Genomic DNA, 9,803 nt, shown 5'->3' on the forward strand with positions numbered 1-9,803 from the left:
AAAGCATCCCAAACAACCAAAATGTCTGAGTCTGGTGAAGAATTCACGGATGGTGTTCTCTATCTTAGTTTTATTTTCAGGGTCGGACAGGATGCCAGCATTAAAGCGCCAACGTTTCGGGGGATGATCGAGTGTGAACCTGCTAGTTTGGTATAGATGCAGGAATGATCCGAGACTAGTTTGGGAACGATGTCAGTCTACTCTATGAGGTGTGTGAAAGGGCTAGAGATTAGTATGTAATCGATTCTCGAATAAGAATTATGGGGGGCCGAGTAAAATGTATAGTCTCGTCCGTCTGGGTGTTGTAGGTGCCACAAGTCGCGTAGATTGTATTTGGAGCAGAGACGGTTAAGAATATCATGGGAACGTGAAGGGTGATATGTGCATTTGGATTGGCGGTCTAGAAGGGGGCCTAGGGGGAGATTGAAGTCTCCACCAACAATTAAGAGTTCATCTTGGGGGATGGTTTCTATTGCAGATGTGACGGATTTCCAGAAATACGGGGTATCAGGTTTGGCCCATAAATGTTTACTACATGAATGGGGTCGTCGTCTCTCCTGAGGTGGGCCACAATCAGTCTGCCGTCATTGTCGTAAGTGTGTGAGGTGATAAAAATGTTTGACTTTTTCGTGATTAGGGTAATCACTCCCCTCTTTTTGTGGACTGCGGAGGAGCAAAGGGTGTGCGAAATCCAATGTTGCTTAATGAACTCTGCATCTTCTTTTGACAATTTTGTCTCCTGTAGCACGATGATATCGCCTTTGGATTTTGCTAAATAGTCAAGAATCTTTTTTCGTTTAACTGGGTGATTAAGACCCTTGACGTTTAAAGAAACTCTGTTAAGACTTTCTACCAGTGATTTGTTCTGAGTCATCTAGCCGTTGATTGTCGCAAGGAAAGTGCTGGCACACTGCGAATGGAGTTGTGCAATTCATGGGACCCATACGTTACAAGGCAGGGGAGTGAGCAGACATAGCTGTGCCACATGAGCATTAGAAGTCTTTTTAAGTCAGTAAACTTGTGGTAACCAATAGTGTGGACGACTAGTGGGCTAGCTACGTGCGACATATGCAATACTACTTTTGATGTCTGTGCTGTGGATAACAAAGGAATTAAAGAAAACAATACTGAAACAACCAAAATTACATTTACCCCATGCCCCCGATCATCCCTCCTACCTCCACCCAGTTCCCCTAGAATCCTCCTCCCTCCCACCCCACCCCCCCCCCACCTCCCACCTCCCTAGAGAAATCGAACCTAGGAGCTGCGACAGCAGTACCGTCCATGGTCAACACAGGACTTTATAGAAGGGTAAAAGAACAACAGGAGAATCAACATGTTAGGAGCTCTTAGCATAACTGTGCGACCGTACAAGCATATCATAGTCAGAGAAAGGTCTCAGTGCGAGGTCTCAATGCGAGGTTCAGGACCAGCCATATGATGTTACAACCATGAGACCTTAAAGTATGAACAAAAACCGACCATTTGGTGATAGTAACATATAGACCCTACAGGTCTGCAGATGAACGAACTAGCTTAATACTGCATGGCGATAGAAAACAACTCAAGTATCTGGAATTGAAGATGGTGCTGCCATCGAACATATGTGGTGTAAGGAATACCCGTGGAACCGGAAGTACTGAAGTATAGCACCATTGGAGTGACCTACAACATGTCTAACCGTATGAAACAGTATAAAACAAATTGAGGAGGAACACAATAATACAAATATTCAGTTACAAGAGGAAGTTCCCCAAGGGGAGTGCACTCAATACTTGAACCTACTACTTGGTATACGTAAATGGTGATACCTATAAACAGGATCAGATAAACCATTTGCAGTGACTGAAGTTCATGACCAACAGGACATCTGAGTTACATTGAACGAGGGCGATGTCTCACCAGACCAAGCCAAACACAGTCAGCGGCTAGCAGACTTTTGTGCTTCCTTTTTCTGTTTGTTGGAGGCTCCGCTTGAGGAGTCCATGAATAGTGGAGGTGAGTCTTCCAGGTAGCATGCAAGGTCATGTGCGTTCGAGAAGAGGCGATGTTTACCAATTGTGATAATCTTACATTTTGCCGGACCTGCGAATGAGAATTGAATATCCTTTGACTTCAGCCTATCTCTCAATGACAGGAAGCCTTTCCTTGTCTCAACCCTCTCTTTGGAGAAGTCCTTCGTGAAGATTATACAGTGGCCTTCCCAGCTGATATGATGGTTCTTCCTTGCAAATTGTAGTATGGCCTCGGTATGTTGAAATCGGAGAGGTTTGCAGATCAGGGGACGAGGGCCTTTTTTCCCTTGGGAGATGAATGTCGGGATCTGTGAGCTCTGTCAAGCTCCAGGCCGTGGTGGAAGTTAATTCCGGTGACTGTTGAGATCCACGCTTCCAGGAAGGCCACGCAAGATTCTGCGTCTTTTTCTAATTCTTCCTGCATGCCAAAGATTAGAATATTTCCCCTCCTATTACGATCTTCTAACTCAGCGTTTTGGCGTTTTAGGTCTTTAGTAGTGCTCTGAAGGTGTTGTATGATTTTGCATGACTGGGTTGTTTTATCTTCTACGTCGCTTATCCGCTGTTCTACTTCACCGATGCTTTTGTTTATAGAGTTCATATCCGCTCTGATCGCTGTGAGTTCCAATTGCATGGGATCGGTGTTGCCTTTCGTGGATTAGGCCAAGTCGTGGACCTCCGCCAGTTTCTTAAGGATCATGTCCAAAGTGCTTGTTAGGTCTGCTTTAGCTTTGATAGGTGATTCAGATAAGGTTGGCTCCGGACTTACTTTTTTGTTATTTTTGTTTTCTCTCTCCGCCATCTTGTAGGATCGTCAGACACAGGGGGTGATGAGAAGATACAAGGTCGAGGCGACACCAAGGCACTGGATCGAGAGCGGCTCCCTTGTAGTGGATTGTTTACTTCGTGTTATGTACCTGTGTCCGAAAGCGAGGTGTAGAAAGGAATGATGCCACGGATGTGAGGCTGGAGAGGTTATGATCGCCACTGACGAAAGGCAAAAGCTGAATTAGAGGAACCGGTTGTGTTACTCTATCTTGTGCAGGAAAGGGTACGGTCATAGAAGATGCAGCCAACCGGCGAAGTGGGGTGGATGGAAATGAAGATCACCTTCACCAGACACAAGCTATGTTGGAGAACTTGCCAATGTTGCCAATGTCCCTGCTATGGTGTGGTCGGCAGGACGACCGCGATATGTTGCAGGCAGGAGCGCTGAGGGTTAGCCGCAGGGCCAACAGTGGTCGTGGAAGGATGTCTTCAGGAGTGTGAGCTTTGGCGCCGGTTGAAATCTGCAGTGGTGTTGAGAACTTGTGAATAGGGAGGCAGTTGATGGCCCCTGGTCAGTTTCTGGCTAGCCCCTTGACAGGCAGGTTCAGGACTCAGTTAACATGGCTCAGTGAGCTGCAGGCTCTAGCAGGCATTGGCAAAAATGCAGGAGAAGGCACAATTCGGCGCCTTTTGGCAGGTTTTAGCAAACATTTGGCAGCTTTTAGCACTCCTTTGCTGAAATGGCAGGATCAGGCTCGAATCGGCACATTTTGGCTGGTTTCCGCAAGCATTTTATATGTGAGGCGGTGAAGGGTAATCATTAAGAGCTGTGAGGACGCCGGGCTTAGAGCAAGTCCCCCTGGTGTGGCCGACACTCAATTACTCTTAGAGCTCAGCGCACCCTTTTCTTCTCGCCATTGCCGCCATTGCGAGATCAGGCAGTGTGGAGGCGATATCGTGGGTATAGGGTGAGAGGCTGGTCCAGCGCTGGGAATGCAGGCAGCAATAGGGGAATCATGCACTTGGCAACTGGAGAGGAGCTTGAGGGTCGGCTCTCTCTCACGGGTGCATCAGGAACGGGAGTCCCAGCAGCGTATCCGCCATTGCAGGGTCAGGCAAGGTAGTTCGTCGTGAGGCAGGTGAGTCACTTTCGGATTTAAGACTTTAACAGCGCTCACCTCCGGGATTTGATGGTGGCTGGCCAGCGATCTAAGCTGTGTTAGGCGGTGGCCACCATACGGGAGATCAGGGCGCCATTGTCCGGTTCAGCCTCGATGGAGCTGACTGCTCACAGGTTTCAAAACTCACTATCACCACCTTCCAAGCACATAAAACTGGTCCCTGGGTATGCTCTGCATTAGTCGGCACCGCGTAGCTGCAAAACTGATTGTTTAAGACTCCTGGAGACAGCAAAGTCACTGTCCTGCGCGACGCGAGACGGATTCAGGCAGCCATCTCCACTGCCGTCCAAGCCACGCCCCTATCCCTAGGAGCTGTCACTGTCCTCACTGTGGGAGACTGTGATGTCTGGTATAATTTGGACCAGCATGACCAGGATCCTCCGTGTAGACGGGTATGCGATTGCCAACTGTGTGTCGAGATCTGCTCCTAGGAAAGTTTTCCTTATTTCTGGACTGTGAGAAGATTTTTCCCAGTTCACTGTGAATCCTCGTGTTTGCAGCAGTAACACAACCTTTATCATGTTGGGCTGGTAAAGTTTTGGGGTGTTTGCTTTGACCAGCCAATGGTCCAGGTGGGCATAAACATGTAAGTCCTGTCTTCAGAGGTGTGCAGCTTCCACCACCTGTGCCTTAGTAAAGGCCCTTAGTGAGGACTTTATCCCGAACAGTAGGACTCTGTACTGGTAATGTCCCTTCTCCATACAAACCTTGGTTACTTGGTGTGTGGTGTATGAATGGGTATGTGGAAGCAAGCATCCATGAGCTCTGCGGTTTCTAGGCAGTCCCCATTGTCTGGCACAGGTAAAACATCTTACAAAGTTATCATCTGAGATTTTTGCATCTTTATGTATCTGTTTACAGAGCGCAGATCTAGAATGGGCTGCATGGTCAGGTCTTGCTTTGGCACACCGAGTACACACCTGGGTTTCTTTCCTCTCGTGGATAGAGTTCTTTGTCAACAGCTCTTTTGTCACAATTTGTAATTGGTTCTTCTTGTAATGCTGATGTTTTGGTGGCTTTTGTGTAAAGTCTATACAGTAACCGTGATGAACTATATTTACAACCCACTTGTCTGTGGAATTAGCTGCCTAATGTTTGAGGAAGTCCTTTAATCCCCCCCACTGGTGTGCTGTGTTGGAGGAAAGAAGTCCGAGTCGCTGAAAGGCGCTAGAGGCAGATCTCCTGGAGTTTCCACCTCGGTTTACCTCTGCCTTGAAAAAAGGGCTTGGGCTGTTGTTGCCGGGACTGTGCATGACCGGAGAATTGTCTGGTCCCTGAGCACTTTTGACCCTGCGCCCCAATCATCAGCGTACCTGATGCCTCTCCCGTCCTCTCCTTTCTTCCTCTCTTAAATGTAGGCCTCAAAACTTGACAGGCTCCCATAGCATTTGCAGTTTCATGAGCCTTCTTCCTCTCTTCCAGTGCCTGGTCCACCCCATACCAAAAACCTGGTTCATTGTGGGAGGCTCATGGATAACACTCGATCACACCTCCGGATTAAAACCTGAGATGCACAGCCACGCGTGTCTTCTCATGACCGTTGTCATAGCTATCTTCTTGATAAGTTTGCATCATCAAAGGCCGATTTCAGGCAGGAGTTAATGATGTTCTTTCCACACTCACACACTTATGCTTTTAGCCCTTTTGTGGTACTCCTCAGGGCGGTGTGACAGGTCTTCCATGTCCTCCCAATACTGGTGGGCATGTAGGCTTAATAAGGCGTTAGAGTTTGCAATCCGCCACTCAGTGGCCGCAGCTCTCCGTCTTCCTTCCTTCAGCCTTCATCCTTTTACTCTCTTTAGCTGGCAGAGGCTCCATTGACGCGGAGGACATGGATCACTTCCACACAATAGACACAATTAGAGTCTGGTCTTACGTTGCCTTAAATGTATTTAGGGTCGCGGGTTGAGGCGCTGTATTTCATCTCCATGCAGGGCCTGTTCTCCTTTGCAGTAACTTGCCTTGCTGTCCAATGCTGGGAGACATGGTGAGAAACTGGTTCCTTTTGTAGGCCGGAATTAGGGTTTGGAGGGGAAAACAAGCCTCCTCCTTTTCCACTTCCATCTCCACCAAGAGGGCCTCCGCCGCCTTCTTCGCAGCTGTGTGGTATGTGGATATGTCGTCTGAAGGGATGGCCTTGAGGGCCAGGAATCTATCTCCTCCTGGGGCGAGTAAGCCTCACAGTCTTCCACTGCACTTCTTGGGGTTAATTGAGGCCCGTCTTTTGGGGTAAAAGCTGAAAATACACCCTTCATCCTACCCCATGTCTGTGTGCTAGCCCTACTCGAGTGTTCCTTCCTGCTTATAATCTCCTGTGTAGGTCTACTAAATCCAACTGGCATAGCTTCCTTCAAAAGAGTCATGACTTCCACAAAGGTACTCTTTTTGCATCATTGCTTTCTATTTCTGCATCTAATGGCCTATTCTTTCTCTCAACGTCGAATGCCTTAGGTTCCGTGTAGGAAAAAACAGAACAGGTTGGCTGGACAGGATAATTCACAAGGCAATTGTCAAATCACACAGTCAATATGTAACATGTGACCGCTGGATTTGTATTCCAAACCAATTTATTACCTTTATCACATAATTTCCAAAGTTTTGAGGAACAGGCACAAACAGAAATACTGTCAGATCAAAAGGTTCATGTCTACAGTATCTACAAATATACAAATTTACAAATGTACCACACTTGCAACAACGAGTCAAGCAAAGCAAATATTGACACACCAAAAAACAGTAGAACATATAATGATCCAATTGAATTGCAATTATATACAGTACAAAATTTGTGCATGAAAGAAGGGAGAAATCCAGTCCTTAGAACTAAAAAACCATGAGACAGGCGGGATTGAGATCGAAAAATGGGCCTGCCTGTCTTCAAACGCCTGTGGTGTAGTATTTCTATAGGGTTGCAGTGCTAGGGTCCAGAGTAGTGATATAATTTACATCCTAGCAACACCCTTTTATGTTGCCACAGGGTGGAAGTGTTGACGCGTTTCGAACCTGGATGTTGTAGGTTCTCTTCAGGACAGGGACTGGGGGCAATGATTCTTCACGGGGGCACAGAGGTTGCCGTAGTGTGGGTATATCGTAGTTCACAGTCAAGTCTGCAATGTACGCAGAGATGGACTGGAGACGTAGTGTCTGCCGCGCGGTGTACACTCGTGGTTGGAGATAACTCACATTTTGCAGCGCTGGTATAGTGGGCTGATTACAGAAAGCGGAGAGTAGGGCGCCTGGTCACTGAACCAAATTCAAGCCGGCGGGCGGAGTCTACGTCTCCAGTCCATCTCTGCTTACATTGCAGACTTGACTGCGAACTACGATATACCCACACTACGGCAACCTCTGTGCCCCCGTGCAGAATCACGCAGGAACCGATGCAAGATTCTCACTCGGACCAGCAAGGTCAGAGGGGCCGCTCCTTTTTACAGGAGCGAGGGCCAGTCTGGAGCAACCAGACCAGCAGTGTTGTTTTCGAATTTCGTCGCCAAGATGGCCACTAGCCAAAGGGCCAGTAACGGGGATGACACGTCGAGTGGCAAAATGCAAAAGGGCCCCACGCAGATCGTGGAGATGCTGGGGGGGCTGATCTTCGGTGCAGATGCTGCTCGGTGGTGGGGCTTCTCAAACCCCAAAGCACAGCGTTGAGGGTGCCTCGGGTGCTGCGCAGTCAGCTTCTCGTGAATCTTCCAAGATGGCCGGTCCCACGTCTCTCGGTGCCTCCACGGGTCTCTTCTTTTCAGGGACTGTGGACCGGGCTCTGAGATGTCTGGGAATCCGGGTCTTGTCGGGCTTTGGGCTCGGGCTCCGGTGGGAGGCGGCGGCAAAGCAGACATCGAGTTGTTGGATGGTGCCTGTATTCACAGGGTGGTCACTCCTTGGCCACAAGGGAGATGCTCTTCAGTCTTCTGTGCAGCAGAATGTCGAAGTCCAATTTCCTTCTAGTTTCAAGTCGAGTTCAGGATGATCTGAAGTCTTGGGACACAGCTCCTACTCTTATTCCAAATCTAGGGGCCGGATCACCTGCTAGGTCCCTCCTCTGGGTGGGACCAGGAAAGGGGGTGGTTACACCCCCTTTCCTTTGTCCAGCTCCGCGCCAGGACTGGGGCTGGAAAGCCCCAGCACCGGTTTGGACTGGCTTATGCACGGGGACACCTTGTGTGCCCCAGGCATGTCTCATTCTATTCAGCCCTGTCCTACCCAATACACAAAATCCTGTCTGGGGTGGTGCTCGCACCTCCCAAGGCAGGAAACCCTTTGTCCAAACCTCCCTCGCTGGAAGGACTCCCAGCAGCAGGAGGTCAGACTTGTGTCTGTGGTGGCAGCATCCATTTTGTGATGCTGAGGCTCGAGTTAACTTTAACCGGGGTTCAGGTTATGTACATGTCGTGTCCCTCTAGAAGGGCGGAATGCTACCTCCGTCGCCAGAATTCGTATGACACCTTACTCGACATGTTTTTATAAAGCCAAACCAAAGTTAGCAAGTAACCGCGAGGATTATAATGCACTTCAGAGTATATGGTATGGCAATATCCCGGAACAGCTAAGGGAGTTGTTCCCGACAGCTGCAGACAGGCTCAGCTCGTGCCAGAGCACCATCTCACATGAAACCAAGCACTCTGCCTCCAGGATTGTCGAGGCCTTCCATAGGAGTGGCTTATAGGTTAACCTGTGTCCAGATATGTTAGATATAGATATACTATACCTAAGTAAGAGGTGATTACACCAACTTACACCAGCTGATTAATCAGCCAGTTGTGTAAAATATGGAGGCCAGGCCAGGGGTGGCATAATACATGCTGCAGCCCCTGGTAGGCCTTGGATACACCTATGCCCTGGGTACCTGGGGTACACTGTTACAGGGGCCTATAAGGTGAACCAGTTCCAATTGTGTATGTACCTAAGGTACATGGAGTCCATTTTAAGGAGAGAGCAATTAGCCTGGGGCCCTGAATAGCAGGATCCCAGGCCAACTAAGTAAAAAACCAGCTAGACACCAGGCAAAAAAGTTTGGGGGTAACCATAGTCAGATATCCACCTTCCTACACAGGGGAATTGGTTAAAAGGCATAGGCAAATCTCACTGACCAGTTTATCAACAGGGCATTACCCCCAGACTAGTGGTGTGGTAACCTGGACACAGAGTTTAGGCATTTTGCATTTTCCAAGGTAGCTAACAGATCTATGTTTGGCGTTCCCTACTGTTTGAACACTCTGTACAGCACTTCCTGCTTTATCTCACATTCATGTCTCATGTTCTCTTGCTTGCTCAGTCTGTCTTCTGTGTTCTTCTTCTCGAGGATGTGCATTGTTACCATGGTTGTGTTCCACTGGGTTGCTCCCTTTCATATCTCCTGCGCTAGTTTTGACAATGGGAACGACTTTGTTCTCGGCTGCCTTTCTGAGGTTAAATATAGTCGTCGTGTTGTTCATCTGAATAAGCACTGCCCGTCTTTTCACATGCGCTTAAAATGCTTTTAGCGCTGGAAAGATAGTCTTTCATTCCAGATAGCTTATGTGTTTCACAGTTTTGACAGGGCTTGAGAGACCTCTGATCTTCAGATTTCCCATGTGCGCTATCCAGCCCTTGTGGGACACATCTGTTGTTATGGTCACCATGGGAGTTGGTAACTTGAAGGGTCTTCCTACACTAAAATTCATCAGGTTCTACCATTCTATCTCCTTTTAAATGGGTAGACATGTATACCCTGTCTTCTCAGGTTTCAGTCACTGATACTAGGCGGAGAGCAGAGGAGCCGTAACGCTGCAGGGGAGAGCAGAGGAGCCGTAACGCTGCACAAATTACGCCGCCACCGAGCCAAGAGTCACCTACCTGG

This window comes from Lissotriton vulgaris, chromosome 6 (assembly GCF_964263255.1).
Source record: "Lissotriton vulgaris chromosome 6, aLisVul1.2, whole genome shotgun sequence".
In the NCBI taxonomy this organism is placed as follows: domain Eukaryota; kingdom Metazoa; phylum Chordata; class Amphibia; order Caudata; family Salamandridae; genus Lissotriton; species Lissotriton vulgaris.